The sequence below is a fragment of the Phaenicophaeus curvirostris genome, chromosome 37, assembly GCF_032191515.1.
Source record: "Phaenicophaeus curvirostris isolate KB17595 chromosome 37, BPBGC_Pcur_1.0, whole genome shotgun sequence".
Lineage (NCBI taxonomy): Eukaryota > Metazoa > Chordata > Aves > Cuculiformes > Cuculidae > Phaenicophaeus > Phaenicophaeus curvirostris.
This window is the reverse complement of record NC_091428.1, coordinates 686893-710380: the sequence shown is the minus strand read 5'-3', so window position 1 is coordinate 710380 and position 23488 is coordinate 686893.

The window sequence follows — 23488 nt, the reverse complement described above, 5'->3', positions numbered from 1 at the left end:
AGAGCTTCTCACGTCCCTTCTAAAAGCTCCCAGTCACTTCTAGAGCCCTCCAGCGCGCTTCTAAAGGCCCCCGGACCATTCTAGGGAAACTCTGAACACTTCTTAATGCCCCCAGACCCTACTAGAGGCCCTAAGAGCCCTTCTAAATGCCCCCAAACAATTCTAGAGCCCCCCAGGACGATTCTAAAGGACCCAGGACCCTTCTAGAGTTTCTCACATCCCTTCTAAATGCCCCCAGACCCTTCTAGAGCCCCCCAGAGACCTTCTAAAAGTCCCCTGACCATTCTAGAGCCCGTAAGGTCCCTTCTAAATGCCCTCAGACCCTTTAAGGTCGCCTCTGGACAATTTTTGAAACACCCAGACCCTTCTAGAGCCGGTAATGTTTCTTCAAAGGGCCCTCAGACTGTTCTAGAGCCCCCCAGGGTTAACCTAAAGGCCCCCAGCAATTCTAGACCACCACAAGGCCATTCTAAAGGCCCCCATACCCTTCTAGAGCCCCCCAGAAACCTTCTAAAGGCCCCTGGACACTTCTAGAGCTTCTCACGTCCCTTCTGAAAGCCCCCACACCCTTCTAGAGCCCCCCAGAGACCTTCTAAATGCACCTGGACCCTTCTAGAGCTTCTCACGTCCCTTCTAAAAGCCCCCAGACCCTTCTAGAGCACCCCAGCACTCTTCTAAAGGGCCCCGGACCCTTCTAGGGCACCTCTGAACAATTCTTAATGCCCCCAGACCCTATTAGAGGCCCTCAGAGCCATTCTAGAAGCCCCCAGAAAATTCTAGAGCCCCCTAGAGCCATTCTAAAGGCACCCGGACACTTCTACAGCTTCTCACATCCCTTCTAAAGGCCCCCAGACCCTTCTAGATGCACCCAGGGCCATTCTAAAGGCCCCCGGACCATTCTAGGGCACCTCTGACCACTTCTTAATGCCCCCAGACCCTACTAGAGGCCCTCAGAACCCTTCTAAAAGCCCCCAGAAAATTCTAGAGCCCCCTAGAGACATTCTAAAGGCGCCCATACCCTTCTACATCTTCTCACATGCCTTCTAAAGGCCCCCAGACCCTTCTAAAGCCCACCAGAAACCTTTTTAAGGCTGCCAGAACCATCTAGAGCTCCTTGCGTCACTTCTAAAAGCCCCCAGACCCTTCTAGAGCCACCCAGAGACCTTCTAAATGCCCCTGGACCCTTCTAGAGCTTCTCACGTCCCTTCGAAAGGCCCCCAGACCTTTCTAGAGCCCCAATGAGCCCTTCTAAAGGACCCCAGACCCCTCTAGAGCCCTTTAGAGCACTTCTAAATGCCGTCAGACCCTTCTAGTGGCCCTCTCGGCCACTTTAAAGGCCCCCAGACCATTTTAGAGCCCCCCCGAGCCACTCAAAATGCCCCCAGACCCTTCTAGAGCTTCTCACGTCCCTTCTAAAGGACCCCAGAAATTTCTAGAGCCCCCCAGGGCCCTTCTAAATGCCCCTAGACCCTTCTAGAAATACCCAGGCCCATTCTTAATGCCCCCAGACCCTACTAGAGGCCCTGATAGCCCTTCTTAAAGACCCCAGACAATTCTAGAGCCCCCTAGACCCATTCTAAAGGAACCCAGACCATTCTAAACGCTCACAGAGACCTTCGAAGGGACCCAAGACACTTCTAGAGCCACACAGGGACCCTCTAAAGGCCCCCAGACCCTATTAGAGCACCTGACGTCCCTTCTAAGGGCTCTCAGACCCTTCTAGAGCTTCTCACGTCCCTTCTAAAAATCCCCAGACTTCTCTAGAGTACCCCAGGGTGCTTCTAAATGTCCCCACACCATTCTAGAGCCCCCCCGAGGCCTTCTAAATGCACCTGGACCCTTCTAGAGCTTCTCACGTCCCTTCTGAAAGCCCCCAGACCCTTCTAGAGCCCCCCAGAGACATTATAATGGCCCCCAGACACTTCTAGAGCTTCTCACGTCCCTTCTAAATGCCCCCAGACCCTTCTAGAGCCCCCCAGGACCATTCTAAAGGCCCCCGGACCCTTCTAGGGCATCTCTGAACAATTCTTAATGCCCCAAGACCCTACTAGAGGCCCTCAGAGCCCTTCTAGAAGTCCCCAGACAATTCTAGAGCCCCCTAGAGCCATTCTAAAGGCACCCAGACACTTCTAGAGCTTCTCACATCCCTTCTAAAGGCCCCCAGACCCTGCTAGAGCCCCACAGAGGCCTTCTAAAGGCCCCTGGACCCTTCTAGAGTTTCTCACGTCCCTTCTAAAAGAACCCAGACCCATCTAGAGAACCCCAGAGACCTTCTAAAGGCCCCTGAACCCTTCTAGAGCTTCTCACGTCCCTTCTTAAGGGCCCCAGACTATTCTAGAGCCCCCCCAGGGCCCTTCTAAAATCGCCAAGACACTTCTAGAGCCCCCCAGAGACCTTCTTAAGGCACCTGAACCCTTCTACAGCTTCTCACGTCCCTTCTGAAAGCCCCCAGACCCTTCTAGAGCCACCCAGAGACATTATAATGGCCCCCAGACACTTCTAGAGCTTCTCACGTCCCTTCTAAATGCCCCCAGACCCTTCTAGAGCCCCCCAGGACCATTCTAAAGGACCCAGGACCCTTCTAGAGCTTCTCACATCCCTTCTAAAAGCCCCCAGGACCCTTCTTAAAGTCCCCTAACCATTCTAGAGCTCATTACGTCCCTTCTAAATGCCCTCAGACCCTTTAAGGTCGCCGCTGGACCATTTTTAAACCCCCCAGACACTTCTAGAGCCGGTAATGTTTCTTCAAAGAGCCCTCAGACTGTCCTAGAGCCCCCCAGGAACAATCTAAAGGCCCCCAGCAATTCTAGACCAACACAAGGCAATTCTATAGGCCCCCAGACCCTTCTAGAGCCCCCCAGAAACCTTCTAAAGGCCCCTGGACCCTTCTAGAATTTCTCATGTCCCTTCTAAAGGCACCCAGACCCTTCTAGAGCCCCCACTAGCCCTTCTAAAGGCCCTCAGACCCCTCTAGAGCCCTCTAGAGCTATTCTAAAGGACCTCAGGCCCTTCTAGAGGCCCTCTGGACCCCTTTTAAGGATCCCAGACCGTTTTAGAGCCCCCCTGAGCCACTCAAAATGGCCCCAGACCCTTCTAGAGCCCACCAGGACCCTTCTAAAGGCCCCTAGACCCTTCTAGAGCCACCCAGGGACCTTCTAAAGGACCCCAGACAATTCTAGAGGGCCCCAGAGTCCTTCTAAACGACCCCAGACCTCTCTAGAGCCCACCAGGGTCCTTCTAAAGGCGTCCATACCATTCTAGAGCCCTCCAGAGCCCTTCTACAGGCCTCCTGAGCCTTCTAGAGCCCTCCAGAGCCCTTCTAAATGCCCCCTTACCCTTCTAGAGCCTGCCAGGTCCCTTCTAAAGACTCCCTGACCCTTCTAGAGCCCCCCTGAGCCCTTCTAAAAGCTTCAAGACCCATCTAGATCACCTCTTGACCCTTCTTAATGCCCCCAGACCATTCTAGAGCCACTCACGTTCCTTCTAAGGGCCCCCAGACCCTTCTAGAGCCCTACAGAGCCGTTCTAAAAGCACCCAGACCATTCTAGATCCCCAAAGATCCATTCTAAAGGCATCCAGACCCTTCAAGAGCCTCCCAGGCCCATTCTAAAGGAACCCAGACCCTTCTAAAGGCTCACAGAGACCTTCTAAAGGACCCCAGACCATTCTAGAGCCCCCAGAGAGATTGTAAATGCCTCTGGACCCTTCTAGAGCTTCTCACGTCCCTTCTAAAAGCCCTCAGACCCTTCTAGACCCCCCCAGAGACCTTCTAAAAGCGCCAAGACCTTTCTAGCGCCCATCTGGACTATTCTAAAGGCCCCCAGACCATTCTAGAGCCCCCCAGAGACCTTCTAAAGGCCCCTGGACCATTCTAGAGCTTCTCCCATCCCTTCTAAAAGCACCCAGCACCTTCTAGAGCAATCCATGGCCCTTCTAAAAGCGCTAAGACCCTTCTAGAGCCCATCTGAACCATTATAAAGGCCCCCAGACCCTTCTAGAGCCCGCCAGAGACCTTCTAAAGGCCCCTGGACCTTTCTAGAGCTTCTCACGTCCCCTCTAAAGGCCCCCAGACCCTTCTAGAGCACCCCACAGACCTTCTAAAGGCCCCTGGACGCTTCTAGAGCTTCTCACGTCCCTTCTAAAAGCCCCCAGACATTTCTAGAGCCCCCGAGGGCCCTTCTAAAAGTGCCAAGACCCTTCTAGAGCCCATCTGGAGCATTCTAATGGCCCCAGACCCTTCTAGAGCCCCCCAGAGACGTTCTGAAGGCCCCTGGACCATTTTAGAGCTTCTCAGGCCCCTCTAAAAGCCCCCAGACCATTCTAAACCCCCGAGGGCACTTCTAAAAGAGCCAGGACCCTTCTAGAGCCCATCTGGACCTTCCTAAAGGCCCCCAGACCACTCTAGAGCCCTTCAGAGCCCTTCTAAAGGGCCCTGGACCCTTCTAGAGCTTCTCACTTCCTTTCTAAAAGCCCCCAGACCCTTCTAGAGCCTCCCAGAGACATTCTAAAGGCCCCTGGACCCTTCTAGAGCTTCTCACGTCCCTTCTAAATGCCCCCAGATTCTTCTAGAGCCCCCTAGCGCCCTTCTAAAGGACCCCGGACCATTCTAGGGAACCTCTGAACACTTCTTAATGCCACCAGACCCTACTAGAGGCCCTCAGAGCCATTCTAGAAGCCCCCAGACAATTCTAGAGCCGCCGAGGTCAATTCTAAAGGAACCCAGACACTTCTAGAGCTTCTCACGTCCCTTCTAAATGCCCCCAAACCCTTCTAGAGTTCCCCAGAGCACTTCTAAAAGCGCCAAGACCCTTCTAGAGCCCATCTGGACCATTCTAAAGGCCTCCAGACCCCTCTAGAGACACCCAGAGACCTTCCAAAGGCCCCTGGACCCTTCTAGAGCTTCTCAGGTCCCTTCTAAAAGCCCCCAGACCCTTCTAGAGCCCCCCAGGGCCCTTCTAAAGGCCCCCGGACCATTCTAGGGAAACTCTGAACACTTCTTAATGCCCTCAGACCCTACTAGAGGCCCTCAGAGCCATTCTAGAAACACCCAGACAATTCTAGAGCCCCCTAGACCCATTCTAAAGGAACCCAGACACTTCTACAGCTTCTCACGTCCCTTCTAAAAGCCCCCAGACCTTTCTAGAGCAACCCAGGGTACTTCTAAAAGCGCCAAGACGCTTCTAGCGCCCCCTAGAGACATTATAAAGGCCCCTGAACCCTTTTAGAGCTTCTCACGTCCCTGTTAAAGGCCCCCAGACCCTTCTAGAGCCCCCCAGAGACCTTCTAAAGGCCCCTGGACGCTTCTAGAGCCTATCTGGACAATTCCAAAGGAACCCAGACCGCTCTAAAGCACCCCAGAGACCTTCTAAAGGCCCCTGGACGCTTCTAGAGCTTCTCACGTCTCTTCTAAAAGCCCCCAGACATTTCTAGAGCCACCAAGGGCACTTCTAAAAGCGCCAAGACCCTTCTAGAGCCTCTCACGTCCCTTCTAAAAGCCCCCAGATTCTTCTAGAGCACTCCAACGCATTTCTGAAGGCCCCCGGACCCTTCTAGGGCACCTCTGAACACTTCTTAATGCCCGCAGACCCTACTAGAGGCCCTCAGAGCCCTTCTAGAAGACCCCAGAAAATTTTAGAGTTCCCTAGACCCATTCTAAAGGAACCCAGACACTTCTACAACTTCTCACATCCCTTCTAAAAGCCCCCAGACCCTTTTAGAGTCCCTCAGGGCCCTTCTAAAAGCGCCAAGACCCTTCTAAAGCCCATCTGGACCATTCTAAAGACCCCCAGACCCCTCTAGAGACCCCCAGAGACCTTCTAAAGGCCCCTGGACCCTTCTAGAGCTTCTCACGTCCCTTCTAAAGGCACCCAGACCCTTCTAGAGCCCCCACTAGCCCTTCTAAAGGCCCCCAGACCACTCTAGAGCCCTCTAGAGCTATTCTAAAGGACCTCAGGCCCTACTAGTGGCCCTCTGGACCCCTTTTAAGGCCCCCAGACCGTTTTAGAGCCCCCCCCGAGCCACTCAGAATGCCCCCAGACCGTTCTAGAGCCACCCAGGGCACTTCTAAAGGCCCCTAGACCCTTCTAGAGCCCCCCAGACCCATTCTAAAGGACCCCAGACCATGCTAGAGGGACCCAGAGTCCTTCTAAACGACCCCAGACCTCTCCAGAGCCCACCAGGGTCCTTCTAAAGGCGTCCATACCATTCTAGAGCCCTCCAGAGCCCTTCTAAAGGCCTCCTGAGCCTTCTAGAGCCCTCCAGAGCCCTTCTACATGCCCCCAGACCCTTCTAGAGCCTGCCAGGTCCCTTCTAAAGACTCCGTGACCCTTCTAGAGCCCCCCTGAGGCCTTCTAAAAGCTTCAAGACCCATGTAGATTACTCTTCACCATTCTTAATGCCCCCAGACCATTCTAGAGCCCCTCACATTCCTTCTAAGGGCCCGCAGACCCATCTAGAGCCCTACAGAGCCTTTCTAAAAGCACCCAGACCATTCTAGATCCCCCCAGATCCATTCTAAAGCCCCCAGACCCTTCTAGACCCCCCCAGAGACCTTCTAGAAGCGCCAAGACCTTTCTAGCGCCCATCTGGACCATTCTAAAGGCCCCCAGACCATTCTAGAGCCCCCCAGAGACCTTCTAAAGGCCCCTGGACCCTTCTAGAGCTTCTCCCATCCCTTCTAAAAGCACCCAGCACCTTCTAGAGCAATCCATGGCCCTTCTAAAAGAGCCAAGACCCTTCTAGAGCCCATCTGAACCATTATAAAGGCCCCCAGACCCTTCTAGAGCCCGCCAGAGACCTTCTAAAGGCCCCTGGACCCTTCTAGTGCTTCTCACGTCCCTTCTAAAGGCCCCCAGACACTTTTAGAGCCCCCGAGGGCCCTTCTAAAAGTGCCAAGACCCTTCTAAAGCCCCCACGAACCCTTCTAAAGGCCCCCAGACCCCTCTAGAGCCCTTTAGAGCCCTTCTAAAGGCCCTCAGGCCCTTCTAGTGGCCCTCTGGACCACTTTTAAGACCCGCAGACCGTTCTAGAGCCCCTCTGGGCCCTTCAAAAGGTCCCCAGACCCTTCTAGAGCCCCTCTGGAGTCATCTAAAGGACCCCAGACCCTTCTAGAAACACCCAGGATCGTTCTAAACGCCTCCAGACCCTTCTAGGTCCCCCCTGAGCCCTTCTAAAAGATCCCACACCCTTCTAGAGCCCCTCTGGACAGTTCCAAAGGCCCCGAGACCCTTCTAGAGCCTCCCAGGGCCCTTCTAAATGCGCCAAGACCGTTCTAGAGCCTATCTGGACCATTCTAAAGGCTCCCAGACCCCTCTAGAGCCCCCCAGAGCCCATCTAAAGGACCCTTGGCCCTTTTAGAGCTTCTCACGTCCCTTCTAAAAGCACCCAGATACTTCTAGAGCCCTCCAGAGACCTTCTAAAGGCACCTGGACCCTTCTAGAGCTTCTTATGCCCATTCTAAAAGCCCCTAGACCCTTCTAGAGCTCCCAAAGGCCCTTCTAAAAGCCCCCAGACCCTTCTAGAGCCTCTCAGAGACCTTCTAAAGGCCCCTGGACCCTTCTAGAGCTTCTCACGTCCTTTCTAAAAGCCCCCATACCCTTCTAGAGCCACCCACAGACCTTCTAAAGGACCCTGGACAACCCTAGAGCTTCTCACGTCCCTTCTAAAGGCCCCAGACCATTCTACAGCCCCCCAGCGCCATTCTAAAAGCGCCAAGACCCTTCTAGAGCCCATCTGGACAGTTCTAAAGGCCCCCAGAAACCTTTAGAGCCTCCCAGAGCCCTTCTAAAGGCTCCTGGACCCTTCTAGAGCTTCTCACGTCCCTTCTAAAGGCCTCCAGACCATTCTAGAGCCTCTCAGAGACCTTCTAAAGGCCCCTGGACCCTTCTAGAGCTTCTCACGTCCTTTCTAAGAGCCCCCATACCCTTCTAGAGCCACCCAGAGACCTTCTAAAGGACCCTGGACAACCCTAGAGCTTCTCACGTCCCTTCTAAAGGCCCCAGACCATTCTAGAGCCCCCCAGAGACCTTCTGAAAGACCCTGGACCCTCCTAGATCTTTTCACGTCCCTTCTAAAGGTCCCCAGAGCCTTCTAGAGCTTCTCACGTCCCTTCTAAAAGCCCTCAGACCCTTCTAGAGACCCCCAGAGATGTTCTAAAGGCCCCTGGACGCTTCTAGAGTTTCTGACGTCCGTTCTAATACCCACAGACCCTTCTAGAGCCCTCCAGGTCCCTTCTAAAAGCGCCAAGACCCTTATAGAGCCCATCTGGACTATTCTAAAGGCCCCTAGACACCTCTAGAGCCGCAAGAGACTTTCTAAAGGCCCCTGGACCCTTCTAGAACTTCTCACGTCCCTTCTAAATGACCCAGACCCTTTTAGAGCCCCCCAGAGCCATTCTAAAAGGCCCGAATCCTCCTAGAGCTACTCACGTCCCTTCTAAAAGCCCCCAGACCCTTCTAGAGCACCCCAGGGCCTTCTAAAAGCGCCAAGACCCTTCTAGAGCCCATCTGGAACATTCTAAAGGCCCCCAGACCCCTCTACAGCCCCCCAGAGACCGTCTAAAGACCCCAGACCCTTCTAGAGCCCCCCAGGGGCCTTCTAAAAGCGCCAAGACCCTTCTAGAGACCCCCAGAGACATTTTAAAGGCCCCTGAACACTTCAAAAGCTTCTCACGTCCCTTCTAAAGGCCCCTGGACCATTCTAGAGCTTCTCACGTCCCTTCTAAAAGCGCCAAGACCCTTCTAGAGCCCCTCTCGACCATTCTAAATGCACTCAGAAGCCCTCTAGAGCCCGCCAGAGCCCTTCTAAAGGTCCCTGGATCATTCTAGAGGTTCACACGTCCCTTCTAAATGCCCCCAGACCCTTCTAGAGCCACCTAGAGACCTTCTAAAAACACCAAGACCCTTCTAGAGCATATCTGGACTATTCTAAAGGCCCCCAGACCCCTCTAGAGCCCCCCAGGGCCCTTGTAAAAGCGCCAAGACGCTTCTAGCGCCCCCCAGAGACATTATAAAGGCCCCTGAACCCTTTTAGAGCTTCTCACGTCCCTGTTAAAGGCTCCCAGACCCTTCTAGAGCCCCCCAGAGACCTTCTAAAGGCCCCTGGACGCTTCTAGAGCTTCTCACGTCTCTTCTAAAAGCCCCCAGACATTTCTAGAGCCACCAAGGGCACTTCTAAAAGCGCCAAGACCCTTCTAGAGCCTCTCACGTCCCTTCTAAAAGCCCCCAGATTCTTCTAGAGCACTCCAACGCACTTCTGAAGGCCCCCGGACCCTTCTAGGGCACCTCTGAACACTTCTTAATGCCCGCAGACCCTACTAGAGGCCCTCAGAGCCCTTCTAGAAGACCCCAGAAAATTTTAGAGTTCCCTAGACCCATTCTAAAGGAACCCAGACACTTCTACAAGTTCTCACATCCCTTCTAAAAGCCCCCAGACCTTTCTAGAGTCCCTCAGGGCCCTTCTAAAAGCGCCAAGACCCTTCTAAAGCCCATCTGGACCATTCTAAACACCCCCAGACCCCTCTAGAGACCCCCAGAGACCTTCTAAAGGCCCCTGGACCCTTCTAGAGCTTCTCACGTCCCTTCTAAAGGCACCCAGACCCTTCTAGAGCCCCCACTAGCCCTTCTAAAGGCCCCCAGACCCCTCTAGAGCCCTCTAGAGCTATTCTAAAGGACCTCAGGCCCTACTAGTGGCCCTCTGGACCCCTTTTAAGGCCCCCAGACCGTTTTAGAGCCCCCCCCGAGCCACTCAGAATGCCCCCAGACCGTTCTAGAGCCACCCAGGGCACTTCTAAAGGCCCCTAGACCCTTCTAGAGCCCCCCAGACCCATTCTAAAGGACCCCAGACCATGCTAGAGGGACCCAGAGTCCTTCTAAACGACCCCAGACCTCTCTAGAGCCCACCAGGGTCCTTCTAAAGGCGTCCATACCATTCTAGAGCCCTCCAGAGCCCTTCTAAAGGCCTCATGAGCCTTCTAGAGCCCTCCAGAGCCCTTCTAAATGCCCCCAGACCCTTCTAGAGCCTGCCAGGTCCCTTCTAAAGACTCCGTGACCCTTCTAGAGCCCCCCTGAGGCCTTCTAAAAGCTTCAAGACCCATGTAGATCAACTCTTCACCATTCTTAATGCCCCCAGACCATTCTAGAGCCCCTCACATTCCTTCTAAGGGCCCGCAGACCCATCTAGAGCCCTACAGAGCCTTTCTAAAAGCACCCAGACCATTCTAGATCCCCCCAGATCCATTCTAAAGCCCCCAGACCCTTCTAGACCCCCCCAGAGACCTTCTAAAAGCGCCAAGACCTTTCTAGCGCCCATCTGGACCATTCTAAAGGCCCCCAGACCATTCTAGAGCCCCCCAGAGACCTTCTAAAGGCCCCTGGACCATTCTAGAGCTTCTCCCATCCCTTCTAAAAGCACCCAGCACCTTCTAGAGCAATCCATGGCCCTTCTAAAAGAGCCAAGACCCTTCTAGAGCCCATCTGAACAATTATAAAGGCCCCCAGACCCTTCTAGAGCCCGCCAGAGACCTTCTAAAGGCCCCTGGACCCTTCTAGAGCTTCTCACGTCCCTTCTAAAGGCCCCCAGACACTTTTAGAGCCCCGAGGGCCCTTCTAAAAGTGCCAAGACCCTTCTAAAGCCCCCACGAACCCTTCTAAAGGCCCCCAGACCCCTCTAGAGCCCTTTAGAGCCCTTCTAAAGGCCCTCAGGCCCTTCTAGTGGCCCTCTGGACCACTTTTAAGACCCGCAGACCGTTCTAGAGCCCCTCTGGGCCCTTCAAAAGGTCCCCAGACCCTTCTAGAGCCCCTCTGGAGTCATCTAAAGGACCCCAGACCCTTCTAGAAACACCCAGGATCGTTCTAAACGCCTCCAGACCCTTCTAGGTCCCCCCTGAGCCCTTCTAAAAGATCCCAGACCCTTCTAGAGCCCCTCTGGACAGTTCCAAAGGCCCCCAGACCCTTCTAGAGCCTCCCAGGGCCCTTCTAAATGCGCCAAGACCCTTCTAGAGCCCATCTGGACCATTCTAAAGGCTCCCAGACCCCTCTAGAGCCCCCCAGAGCCCATCTAAAGGACCCTTGGCCCTTTTAGAGCTTCTCACGTCCCTTCTAAAAGCACCCAGATACTTCTAGAGCCCTCCAGAGACCTTCTAAAGGCACCTGGACCCTTCTAGAGCTTCTTATGCCCATTCTAAAAGCCCCTAGACCCTTCTAGAGCTCCCAAAGGCCCTTCTAAAAGCCCCCAGACCCTTCTAGAGCTTCTCACGTCCTTTCTAAGAGCCCCCATACCCTTCTAGAGCCACCCAGAGACCTTCTAAAGGACCCTGGACAACCCTAGAGCTTCTCACGTCCCTTCTAAAGGCCCCAGACCATTCTACAGCCCCCCGGCGCCATTCTAAAAGCGCCAAGACCCTTCTAGAGCCCATCTGGACAGTTCTAAAGGCCCCCAGAAACCTTTAGAGCCTCCCAGAGCCCTTCTAAAGGCTCCTGGACCCTTCTAGAGCTTCTCACGTCCCTTCTAAAGGCCTCCAGACCATTCTAGAGCCCCCCAGAGACCTTCTGAAAGACCCTGGACCCTCCTAGATCTTTTCACGTCCCTTCTAAAGGTCCCCAGAGCCTTCTAGAGGCCACTAGGGCCCTTCTAAAGGCCCCTGAACCCTTCTAGAGCTTCTCACGTCCCTTCTAAAAGCCCTCAGACCCTTCTAGAGACCCCCAGAGATATTCTAAAGGCCCCTGGACGCTTCTAGAGTTTCTGACGTCCGTTCTAATACCCACAGACCCTTCTAGAGCCCTCCAGGTCCCTTCTAAAAACGCCAAGACCCTTATAGAGCCCATCTGGACTAGTCTAAAGGCCCCTAGACACCTCTAGAGCCGCAAGAGACTTTCTAAAGGCCCCTGGACCCTTCTAGAACTTCTCACGTCCCTTCTAAATGACCCAGACCCTTTTAGAGCCCCCCAGAGCCATTCTAAAAGGCCCGAATCCTCCTAGAGCTACTCACGTCCCTTCTAAAAGCCCCCAGACCCTTCTAGAGCACCCCAGGGCCTTCTAAAAGCGCCAAGACCCTTCTAGAGCCCATCTGGAACATTCTAAAGGCCCCCAGACCCCTCTACAGCCCCCCAGAGACCGTCTAAAGACCCCAGACCCTTCTAGAGCCCCCAGGGCCTTTCTAAAAGCGCCAAGACCCTTCTAGAGCCCCTCTCGACCATTCTAAATGCACTCAGAAGCCCTCTAGAGCCCGCCAGAGCCCTTCTAAAGGTCCCTGGATCATTCTAGAGGTTCACACGTCCCTTCTAAATGCCCCCAGACCCTTCTAGAGCCACCTAGAGACCTTCTAAAGTCCCCTGGACCCTTCTAAAGCTTCTCACGTCCCTTCTTAATGTCCCCAGACCATTCTAGAGCCCCCCAGAGCCCTTCTAAAGGCCCCCAGACCCTTCTAGAGGCCCCCAGAGAGCATTCTAAAGGCCCCTGAACCCTTCTAGAGCTTCTCACATCCCTTCTAAATGCCCCCAGACCCTTCTAGAGCCCCCCAGGGCTCTTCTAAAAGTGCCAAGACCCTTCTAGAGGCCCCCAGAGACCTTCTAAAAGCCCCTGGACCCTTCAAGAGCTTCTCACATCCCTTCTAAAAGCCCCCAGACCCTTCTAGAACCCCCCAGAGACCTTCTAAAGGCCCCTGGACCCATCTAGAGCTTCTCACGTCCCTTCTAAAAGCCCCCAGATTCTTCTAGAGCCCCCCAGCGCCCTTCTAAATGCCCTTGGACCCTTCCAGGGCAACTCTGAACACTTCTTAATGCTTACAGACCCTACTAGAGGCCCTCAGAGCCCTTCTAGAAGCCCCCAGACAATTCTAGAGCCCCCTAGACCCATTCTAAAGGAACCCAGACACTTCTACAGCTTCTCACGTCCCTTCTAAATGCCCCCAGACCTTTCTAGAGTCCCTCAGGGCACTTCTAAGAGCGCCAAGACCCTGCTAGAGCCCATCTGGACCATTCTAAAGGCCCCCAGACCCCTCTAGAGCCCCCCCGAGCCCTTATAAAGGCCCCTGGACCCTTCTAGAGCACATCTGGACTATTCTAAAGGCCCCAGACCCCTCCAGAGGCCCCCAAAGGCATTCTATAGGACCCTGGACCCTTCTAGGGCTTCTCACGTCCTTTCTAAATGCCCCCAGACCATTCTAGAGCTCCCCAGCGCGATTCTAAAAGCGCCAAGACCCGTCTAGAGCCCATCTGGACCATTCTAAATGCCCCCAGACCCCTCTAGAGCCCCCAAGAGCCATTCTAAAGGCCCCCAGACCCTTCTAGGGCTCTTTTGAACTCTTCTTAATGCCCCTAGACCATTCTAGAGCCCCATAGAGCCCTTCTAAAGGATCCCAGACACTTCTACATCTTCTCACATCCCTTCTAAAGGCTCCCAGACCATTCTAGAGCTCCCGTCCCCTCTAGTGCCCTTTAGAGCCCTTCTAAAGGCCCTCAGGTACTTCTAGTCGCCCTCTGGACCCCTTTTAAGGATCCCAGACCGTTTTAGAGCTCCCCCGAGCCACTCAAAAGGCCCCCAGACCCTCCTAGAGCACCTGACGTCCCTTCAAAGGGCACTCAGACACTTCTAGAGACTCTCACGTCCCTTCTAAAAGCCCCCAGACTTTTCTAGAGTCCTCCAGGGTGCTTCTAAAGGCCCCCAGACCCTTCGAAAGACCCCCAGAGCCCTTCTAAAGGCCCCCAGACTCTTCTACATGTCCTTTGGACCCTTTTTAAGCGCCCCAGACCCTTCTAGAGCCCCCACGAGCCCTTCTAAAGGCCCTCCGACCACTGCAGAGCCCCCCAGAGCCCTTCTAAAAACGCCCAGACCGTTATTGAGCCCCTCATGTCCCTTCTTAAAGCCCCCAGACCCTTCGAGATCCACACAGGGCCCTTCTAAAGGCTCCCAGATCCTTCTAGAGCTCCTCAATGCCATTCTAAAGGCCCCCAAACCATTCTAGAGCACAAGAAGGCGCATCCGAAGGCCCCCAGACCTATCTAGAGCCCCCCAGAGGCGTTGTAAAGCCCTTAGAAAAAACGTGAGGCGCTTTTAGAAGGGTCTGGGGGTTTTAAAATGGGTCCAGAGGCGCTCTAAAAGGGTCTGAGGGCATTTAGAAGGGACCTTGAAGGCTCTAGAATGGTTTGGGGACTTTTAGAAGGGCCCTGGGGGGCTCTAGAAGGGTCTGGGGGCCTTCAGAAGGGCTCTGGGGGGCTCTAGAAGGGTCTAGGGGCCTTTAGAATGGTCCAGATGGGCTCTAGAAGGGTCTTGGCGCTTTTAGAAGGGCCCTCGTGGGCTCTAGAAGCATCTGGGGGCTTTTAGAAGGGACGTGAGAAGCTCTAGAAGAGTCTGGGCGCCTTTAGAAGGTCTATGTGGGGCTCTAGGGGCTTTTAGAAGGGACGTGAGAAGCTCTAGATGGGTCTGAGGGCCTTTAGAACTGTCGAGAGGGTCTCTAGAAGATTCTGGGGGCCTTTAGAAGGGACGTGAGAAGTTTTAGAAGGGTCCAGGGTCCTTTAGAAGGTTTCTGGGGGGCTCTAGAAGGGTCTGGAGGCTTTTTCAGGGGACGTATAAGCTCTAGAAGGGTTCAGTGGCCTTTAGAAGGGCTCTGGGGAGCTCTAGAGGGGTTTGGGAGCCTTTAGAATTGCCCTAGGGGGCTCTAGAATTTTCTGGGGGCTTTTAGAAGGGCTCTGTGGGCCTCCAGTAGGGTCTGGGAGCATTAAGAATTGTTCAGAGGCGCCCTAGAATTGTCTAAAGGACTTTAGAAGGGTCTTGAGGGGTTCTAGAATTGTCCGTGGGCTTTTAGAAGGGCCCTGGGAGGCTCTAGAAAGGTCTGAGGGCCTTTAGAAGGGCCCTGGGTGGCTCTAGAAGGGTCTGAGAATCTTTTGAGTGGCTCGGGGGGGCTCTAGAATGGTCTGGGGGCTTTAAAATGGGTCCAGAGAGCAACTAGAAGCACCCTGGGGGCCTTTAGAAGGCCTCTGGTGGGCTCTAGAAGGGTCTGGGGGCCTTTAGAAGGGACGTGAGAAGCTCTAGAAGGGTCCAGGGGCCTTTAGAAGGTCTCTGGGGGGCTCTAGAAGGGTCTGGGGGCTTTTAGAGAGGATGTGAGAAGCTCTAGAATGTTCTGGAAGCCTTAAGAAGGGCTCTGGGGGGCTCTGAAATGGTCTGAGGGCCTTTAGAAGGTCTCTTGGGGGTCTAGAATTGTGTGGGGGCATTTAGAAGGGCTCTTAGGGCCTCTAGTAGGGTCTGGGGGCATTAAGAAGTGTTCAGAGGTGTACTAGAAGGGTCCAGGGGCCTATAGAAGGGCCCTGGAAGGATCTAGAAGGGTCTGGGGGCATTTAGAACTGTCCGGAGGGTATCTAGAAGGGTCTGGGGGCCTTTAGAACTGTCCAGAGGGTCTCTAGAAGGGTCTGGGGGCTTTTAGAAGGGACGTGAGAAGCTCTAGAAGCGTCCAGGGCCCTTTAGAAGGGCTCTAGGGGGCTCTATAGGCGTCTGGAAACCTTTAAAAGGAACGTGAGAAGATCTAGAAGGGTCCAGGTGCCTGTAGAAGGTCTCTGGGGGGCTCTAGACGGGTCTGGGGGCAATTAGAAGGGCCCTCGAGGGCTCTAGAAGGGTCTGGGGGCTTTTAGAAGATACGTGAGAAGCTCTAGAAGGGTCTGGGCGCCTTTAGAAGGACTCTGGGGGGCTCTAGAAGTGTCTGGGGGCTTTTAGAAGGGTCGTGAGAAGCTCTACAAGGGTCCAGGGGCCTTTAGAAGGTCTCTGCGGGGGCTCTAGAAGGGTCTGGGGGCATTTAGAAGGTTTCTGGGGGGCTCTAGAAGAGTCTGGGGGCTTTTAGAAGATACGTGAGAAGCTCTAGAAGGGTCTGGGCGCCTTTAGAACTGTCCAGAGGGTCTCTAGAAGGGTCTGGGGGCTTTTAGAAGGGACGTGAGAAGCTCTAGATGGGTCCAGGGGCCTTCAGAAGGGCTCTGAGGGCACTAGAGGGGTCTAGAGGCCATTAAAAGAAACGTGAGAAGCTCTAGAAGGGTCCAGGCGCCTTTAGAAGGTCTCTGGGGGGCTCTAGAAGGGTCTGGTGGCATTTAGAAGGGCCCGAGGGGGCTCTAGAATTGTCTGGGGGCTTTTAGAAGGGCTCTGATGGCCTCTAGTAGGGTCTGAGTGCATTAAGAATTGTTCCGAGGCGCCCTAGAATTGCCTGGGGGACTTTTGAAGGGTCTTGAGGGGTTCTTGAATGGTCCGTGGGCTTTTAGAAGGGTCCTGGGAGGCTCTAGAAGGGTCTGAGGGCCTTTAGATGGGTCCAGAGGGGCTCTAGAAGCGTCTGGGGGCCTTTTGAGTGGCTCGGGGGGGCTCTAGAATGGTCTGGGCGCCTTTTGAGTGGCTCCGGGTGGCTCTAGAATGGTCTGGGGGCCTTAAAAGGGGTCCAGAGGGCCACTAGAAGGTCCTGAGGGCCTTTAGAAGAGCTCTAAATGGCTCTAGAGGGGTCTGGGAACCTTTAGAAGGGCTCGTGGGGGCTCTAGAAGGGTCTGGGGGCCTTTAGAAGGGCCCTGGGAGGCTCTAGAAGGGTCTGGGGTCCTTTAGAAGGGAAAGGAGGGGCACTAGAACGGTCTGAGGGCCTTTAGAAGAAACATGAGGGGCTCTACAACGGCCTTGAAGCCTTTAGAAGGGGCCTCGAGGGCTCTAGAAAGGTCTGGCAGCCCTTAGAAGGGCTCAGAGGACACTAGAAGGGCCTGGAGTCCTTTAAAAAGGCCCTGGGGGGGCTCTAGAAGGGTCTGGGGGCTTTTAGAAAGAACTTGAGGGGCTCTAGAATGGTTTCGGTTAGGGTTAGATTTAGCGTTATGGTTAGGGTTAGCGTTAGGGTTAGGGTTAGGGTTAGGGATAGGGGGTTAGGGTTTGGGGGTTAGGGTTAGAGTTAGGGTTATGGGGTTAGGGTTAGGGGTTAGGGTTAGGTGGTTAGGGTTATGGTGTTAGGGTTAGGGTTATGTGGTTGGGGTTACAGTTACGGTTAGGGTTAGGGGATTAGGTTTGGTGTTACGGTTAGGTTTAGGGTTAGGGGTTAGGGTTACGGTTAGGGTTAGGGGGTTAGGGTTATGGGGTTTGGGTTACGGTTACGGTTAGGGTTAGGGTTAGGGGTTAGGAGTAGGGTATTAGTGTTAGGGTTAGTGTTGTGGGCTTAGGGTCAGGGTTAGGGTTATGGGGTTAGGGTTACAGTTAGAGTAAAGGTTAGGTGGTTAGGGTTAGAGTTGCGGTTAGTGTTAGTGTTAGTGTTAGTGTTAGGGTTAGGGTTATGGTTAGGGTTAGGGTTAGGGGTTAGGGGTTGGGGCTAGGGGGTTAGTGTTAGGGATTAGGGTTATGGTTATCGGGTTAGGGTTACGGTTATGGGGTTAGGGTTAAGGGGTTAGGGTTATTGTGGTTAGGGGTAGGGGTAGGGTTATGGTTAGGGTTAGGGGTTAGGGTTACGGTTACGGTTAGGGTTAGGGTTAGGCTTAGGGTTAGGGTTAGGTTTAGGGGTTAGGGTAAGGATTAGGGTTACGGGTAGGGTTACGGTTAGGGTAAGGGTTAGAGTTAGGGTTTGGGTTCGGATCTATAAGGCTCTGGGGTCCTTTAGAATTGTCCAGAGGGCCTATAGAAAGGTCTGGGGGACTTAAAAAGGACTCTGGGGGGCTCTCAGACCTGTCTACAGCCCCTCTGGACTGTTTTAAAGGCCCCCAGATCCTTCTAGAGCCCCCCCGAACCCTTCTAAAGGCCCCCAGACCGTTCTTGAGCCCCTCATGTCCCTTCTTAAAGCACCCAGACCCTTCTAGATCCACACAGGGCCCTTCTAAAGCCTCCCAGATCCTTCTAGAGCTCCTCAATGCCATTCTAAAGGCCCCCAAACCATTCTAGAGCCCGAGAAGGTGCATCTGAAGGCCCCCAGACCCTTCTAGAGCCCTGCAGAGCCCTTCTGAAGGCCCCCAGACCCTTCTAGAGCCCCCCTGAGCCCTTCAAAAGGCCCCAGACCCTTCTAGAGCCCCCCAGAGACCATCTAAAGGCACCCAGATCCTTCTAGATCCCCTCTGGACAAATCTAAAGGCCCCTAGACGCTTCTAGAGGCCCCAGACTCCTTCACAAGGCCCCCAGACCTCCCTAAAGCCAGCCAGGGCCCTTCTAAAGGCCCCCAGACCCTTATAGAGCACCTGAGGTCCATTCTAAGGGCCCCCAGACCCTTCTAGAGCCCCCCGGGGCCCTTCTAAAAGCGCCAAGACCTTTCCAGAGCCCATCTGAACCATTCTAAAGGCCCCCAGACCCTTCTAGAGACCCCCAGAGACCTTCTAAAAGTCCCCAAACCATTGTAGAGCCCATAAGGTCCCTTCTAAATGCCCTCAGACCCTATTAGGGTGCCTCTGGACCCTTTTTAAAACCCCCAGACCATTCTAGAGCCCCTCATGTTTCTTCTAAGGGCCCTCGCACCATTCTAGAGCCCCTCATGTCCGTTCTAAAAGCCCCCAGACCCTTCTAGAGCCCCCCCCAGGGCCATTCTAAATTCCCCCAGAGCCTCCAAGAGCCATCAGAGCCTTCTTAAAGGACTCCAGACCCTTCTCGAGCCTCCCAGGGCCCTTCTAAAGGCACCCAGACCCTTCGAGAGTACCCTAGGGCCCTTCTAAAGCCCCCCAGACCCTTCTAGAGCCCTTTAGAGCCCTTCTAAAGGCCCTCAGGCACTTCTAACGGCCCTCTGGACCCCATTTTAAGGCCCCCAGACTGATTTAGAGCCCCTCATGTCCCTTCTAAATGCATCTAGACCATTCTAGAGCCCCGCATGTCCCTTCTGAAAGCACCTAAGATGCTTGTAGAGCCACTCGGGACACTTCTAAAGGGCCCCAGACCCTTCTAGAGCCCCCCAGCACCCTTCTAAAGGACCCAGGACCCTTCTAGAGCTTCTCACGTCCCTTCTAAAAGCCCCCAGACCCTTCTAGAGCCCCCCAGGACCCTTCTAAAAGTCCCCTAACTATTCTAGAGCACATAAGGTCCCTTGTAAATGCCCTCAGACCCTTTAAGGTCGCCTCTGGACCATTTTTAAAACCCCCAGACCCTTCTAGAGTCGGTAATCTTTCTTCAAAGGGCCCTCAGACCGTTCTAGAGCCCCCCAGGGACAACCTAAAGGCCCCAAGGCAATTCAAGACCACCACAAATCCATTCTAAAGGCCCCCAGACCCTTCTAGAGCCCCCCAGAGCAATTCTAAAGGTCCCTGGACCCTTCAAGAGCTTCTCACGTCCATTCTGAAAGCACCCACACCCTTCTAGAGCCCCCCAGAGGCCTTCTAAATGCACCTGGACTGTTCTAGAGCTTCTCACGTCCATTCTAAAAGCCCCCAGTCACTTCTAGAGCCCCCCAGCGCTCTTCTAAAGGCCCCCGGACCCTTCTAGGGCACCTCTGAACAATTCTTAATGCCCCCAGACCCTACTAGAGGCCCTAAGAGCCCTTCTAAATGCCCCCAGAAAATTCTAGAGCCCCCTAGAGCCATTCTAAAGGCACCCGGACACTTCTACAGCTTCTCACATCCCTTCTAAAGGCCCCCAGACCCTTCTAGAGCCCCCCAGATACCTTCTAAAGGCCCCTGAACCCTTCTAGAGCTTCTCACGTCCTTTCTTAAGGCCCCTAGACCTTTTAGACCCCTCCAGGGCCCTTCTAAAAGCGCCAAGACCCTTCTAGAGCCCCCCAGAGACCTTCTAAAGGCCCCTGGACCATTCTAGAGCTTCTCACGTCCCTTCTAAAAGCCCCCAGACACTTCTAGAGCCCCCCAGGGCCCTTCTAAAAGCACCAAGACCCTTCTAGATCCACCCAGGGCCATTCTAAAGGCCCCCGGACCATTCTAGGGCACCTCTGACCACTTCTTAATGCCCCCAGACCCTACTAGAGGCCCTCAGAACCCTTCTAAAAGCGCCCAGAAAATTCTAGAGCCCCCTAGAGACATTCTAAAGGCGCCCATACCCTTCTACATCTTCTCACATGCCTTCTAAAGGCCCCCAGACCCTTCTAAAGCCCACCTGAAACCTTCTTAAGGCTGCCAGAACCATCTAGAGCTCCTCGCGTCACTTCTAAAAGCCCCCAGACCCTTCTAGAGCCACCCAGAGACCTTCTAAATGCACCTGGACCCTTCTAGAGCTTCTCACGTCCCTTCGAAAGGCCCCCAGACCTTTCTAGAGCCCTAATGAGCCCTTCTAATGGACCCCAGACCCCTCTAGAGCCCTTTAGAGCACCTCTCAATGCCGTCAGACCCTTCTAGTGGCCCTCTCGACCACTTTAAAGGCCCCCAGACCGTTTTAGAGCCCCCCCGAGCCACTCAAAATGCCCCCAGACCCTTCTAGAGCTTCTCACGTCCCTTCTAAAGGACCCCAGAAATTTCTGGAGCCCCCCAGGGCCCTTCTAAATGCCCCTAGACCCTTCTAGAGCCACCCAGGCCCATTCTTAATGCCCCCAGACCCTACTAGAGGCCCTGATAGCCCTTCTTAAAGACCCCAGACAATTCTAGAGCCCCCTAGACCCATTCTAAAGGAACCCAGACCATTCTAAACGCTCACAGAGACCCTATTAGAGCACCTGACGTCCCTTCTAAGGGCTCTCAGACCCTTCTAGAGCTTCTCAGGTCCCTTCTAAAAGCCCCCAGACTTCTCTAGAGTACCCCAGGGTGCTTCTAAATGTCCCCACACCCTTCTAGAGCCCCCCAGAGGCCTTCTAAATGCACCTGGACCCTTCTAGAGCTTCTCACGTCCCTTCTGAAAGCCCCCAGACCCTTCTAGAGCCCCCCAGCGCTCTTCTAAAGGCCCCCGGACCCTTCTAGGGCATCTCTGAACAATTCTTAATGCCCCAAGACCCTACTTGAGGCCCTCAGAGCCCTTCTAGAAGTCCCCAGACAATTCTAGAGCCCCCTAGAGCCATTCTAAAGGCACCCAGACACTTCTAGAGCTTCTCACATCCCTTCTAAAGGCCCCCAGACCCTGCTAGAGCCCCACAGAGGCCTTCTAAAGGCCCCTGGACCCTTCTAGAGTTTCTCACGTCCCTTCTAAAAGAACCCAGGCCCATCTAGAGAACCCCAGAGACCTTCTAAAGGCCCCTGAACCCTTCTAGAGCTTCTCACGTCCCTTCTGAAAGCCGCCAGACCCTTCTAGAGCCACCCAGAGACATTATAATGGCCCCCAGACACTTCTAGAGCTTCTCACGTCCCTTCTAAATGCCCCCAGACCCTTCTAGAGCCCCCCAGGACCATTCTAAAGGACCCCGGACCCTTCTAGAGCTTCTCACGTCCCTTCTAAAAGCCCCCAGGACCCTTCTTAAAGTCCCCTAACCATTCTTGAGCCCATAACGTCCCTTCTAAATGCCCTCAGACCCTTTAAGGTCGCTGCTGGACCATTTTTAAAACCCCCAGACACTTCTAGAGCCGGTAATGTTTCTTCAAAGAGCCCTCAGACTGTCCTAGAGCCCCCCAGGAACAATCTAAAGGCGCCAGCAATTCTAGACCAACACAAGGCAATTCTAAAGGCCCCCAGACCCTTCTAGAGCCCCCCAGAGACCTTCTAAAGGCCCCTGGACCCTTCTAGAATTTCTCATGTCCCTTCTAAAGGCACCCAGACCCTTCTAGAGCCCCCACTTGCCCTTCTAAAGGCCCTCAGACCCCTCTAGAGCCCTCTAGAGCTATTCTAAAGGACCTCAGGCACTTCTAGAGGCCCTCTGGACCCCTTTTAAGGATCCCAGACCGTTTTAGAGCCCCCCTGAGCCACTCAAAATGCCCCCAGACCCTTCTAGAGCCCACCAGGACCCTTCTAAAGGCCCCTAGACCCTTCTAGAGCCACCCAGGGACCTTCTAAAGGACCCCAGACAATTCTAGAGGGCCCCAGAGTCCTTCTAAACGACCCCAGACCTCTCTAGAGCCCACCAGGGTCCTTCTAAAGGCGTCCATACCATTCTAGAGCCCTCCAGAGCCCTTCTACAGGCCTCCTGAGCCTTCTAGAGCCCTCCAGAGCCCTTCTAAATGCCCCCTTACCCTTCTAGAGCCTGCCAGGTCCCTTCTAAAGACTCCCTGACCCTTCTAGAGCCCCCCTGAGCCCTTCTAAAAGCTTCAAGACCCATCTAGATCACCTCTTGACCCTTCTTAATGCCCCCAGACCATTCTAGAGCCACTCACGTTCCTTCTAAGGGCCCCCAGACCCTTCTAGAGCCCTACAGAGCCGTTCTAAAAGCACCCAGACAATTCTAGATCCCCAAAGATCCATTCTAAAGGCATCCAGACCCTTCTAGAGCCTCCCAGGCCCATTCTAAAGGAACCCAGACCACTCTAGAGCCCTTTAGAGCCCTTCTAAAGGGCCCTGGACCCTTCTAGAGCTTCTCACATCCTTTCCAAAGCCCGCAGACCCTTCTAGAGCCACCCAGAGACCTTCTAAAGGCCCCTGGACGCTTCTAGAGCATCTCACGTCCCTTCTAAAAGCCCCCAGACACTTCTAGAGCCCCCCAGGTCCCTTCTAAAAGCGCCAAGACCCTTCTAGAGCCTATCTGGACCATTCCAAAGGAACCCAGACCCCTCTAAAGCACCCCAGAGACCTTCTAAAGGCCCCTGGACGCTTCTAGAGCTTCTCACGTCCCTTCTAAAAGCCCCCAGACCTATCTAGAGCCCTACAGAGTCATTCTAAAGGCCCCTGGACCCTTCTAGAGATTTTCACGTCCCATCTAAAAGCCCTGAGACGCTTCTAGAGCCCCCCAGGGCCCTTCTAAAAGCGCCAAGACCCTTCTAGAGCCCATCTGGACAATTCTAAAGGCCCCCAGACCCCTCTAGAGCTCCCCAGAGCCTTTCTCAAGGCCCCTGGACCATTCTAGAGCTTCTCACGTCCCTTCTAAAAGCCCCCAGACCCTTCTAGAGCCCCCCAAAGACCTTATAAAGGACCCCAGACCATGCTAGAGGGACCCAGAGTCTTTCTAAACGACCCCAGACCTCTCTAGAGCCCACCAGGGTCCTTCTAAAGGCGTCCATACCATTCTAGAGCCCTCCAGAGCCCTTCTAAAGGCCCCCTGACCATTCTAGAGCCTGCCAAGTCCCTTCTAAAGACTCCCTGACCCTTCTAGAGCCCCCCTGAGCCCTTCTAAAAGCTTCAAGACCCATCTAGATTAACTCTTCACCATTCTTAATGCCCCCAGACCATTCTAGAGCCCCTCACGTTCCTTCTAAGGGCCCGCAGACCCATCTAGAGCCCTACAGAGCCTTTCTAAAAGCACCCAGACCATTCTAGATCACCCCAGATCCATTCTAAAGCCCCCAGACCCTTCTAGACCCCCCCAGAGACCTTCTAAAAGCACCAAGACCTTTCTAGCGCCCATCTGGACCATTCTAAAGGCCCCCAGACCATTCTAGAGCCCCCCAGAGACCTTCTAAAGGCCCCTGGACCATTCTAGAGCTTCTCCCATCCCTTCTAAAAGCACCCAGCACCTTCGAGAGCAATCCATGGCCCTTCTAAAAGCGCTAAGACCCTTCTAGAGCCC